Source organism: Bos indicus, chromosome 1 (assembly GCF_029378745.1).
Source record: "Bos indicus isolate NIAB-ARS_2022 breed Sahiwal x Tharparkar chromosome 1, NIAB-ARS_B.indTharparkar_mat_pri_1.0, whole genome shotgun sequence".
NCBI classification, from domain to species: Eukaryota; Metazoa; Chordata; class Mammalia; order Artiodactyla; family Bovidae; genus Bos; species Bos indicus.
The window spans coordinates 32,176,481-32,177,514 of NC_091760.1; the positions used below are offsets into that span (position 1 = coordinate 32,176,481).

At 27.2% G+C, this 1,034-nt stretch overlaps 1 non-coding gene across 1 annotated transcript; it reads left to right on the forward strand.

Annotated features, from left to right (window-relative positions):
* The first annotated feature begins 530 nt into the window (after nt 1-530).
* On the forward strand, nt 531-633 carry LOC139185289 (U6 spliceosomal RNA). The gene has a single exon (XR_011568906.1). It is a non-coding gene; the product is annotated as a U6 spliceosomal RNA (small nuclear RNA).
* The last annotated feature ends 401 nt before the right edge of the window (nt 634-1,034 follow it).

Below are 1,034 nucleotides of genomic sequence, written 5' to 3' on the forward strand. Positions count from 1 at the left end.
GTAACAAAAAGCATTATGGTAGATATGTTAATCATAGAAAGCATATTAAAGCCAAGCACAATTCAAGGTTGCAACTTCTAAAGCCATTACTTCTGTGTAAGAATAGACTTTAACCAGGAAGGGTGAAACTACCTTTAGAAATTAGGTAGCAAAAATGAAAAAAAAAAAAAAAAGATATTTCCTTTGTAAGAAACAGGAATCAAAAAGTCAGAGGACACAAAACCTTTGCCGCTACAAAAAACAAACAAGACCAAAAACACACATATACACTGAGGCATTGAAGAGGTTATAATTTGTCACTCAAAGAACAAAGTGCCATTCAACTGAGAACATGGTCAACTGCTATAATCACACACACACACACACACACACACACACACACACAAACACACATAGATAATTTTATACAATGCGATTACGAGAAGACATAAAATTAAAATGAAAACACATGATGATATTTCCCCTTCCAAATGATGAATTAAAAAAAAAATATAATACTATGTTTCAGAATAAAATACACATCCTTATTTGTATTCTTATATAGCACATATATTAAAATTAGAGCTATAAAAAAGATTAGCATGGTCTCTGTATGAGGATAACACACAAATTCATGAAGTGTTCCATATTTTTTTCACATTGTTGTATGGCAGAAACCATCGCAACATTGAAAGCAATCATACTGCAAATATATTTTGTTTAAAGTTTGGCATATGTTCTAAAATTTAAACAAATAGACAAAAAAATAAAACTAAAAAAGATTTTATTGAAATAAAATAAATGAGAAATATCACAATGTTTTCTTAGTAATGAAGACTAACTTACAAATAAGAATATTATTTGTAATAATATTATAATATTACAATAATATTGTAATAAATATTTGTAATAATATTATTTGTAATAATATTGTTTACTAATAAGAATATTATTTAGTAAGGGTCATTAAAGAAAAGGGAAGGCAGAAAAATAATAATGGCAATGAAAATGAGATAACATTGTAAATGTGTCAGAAAATTCCTGAAAGAGAAGAT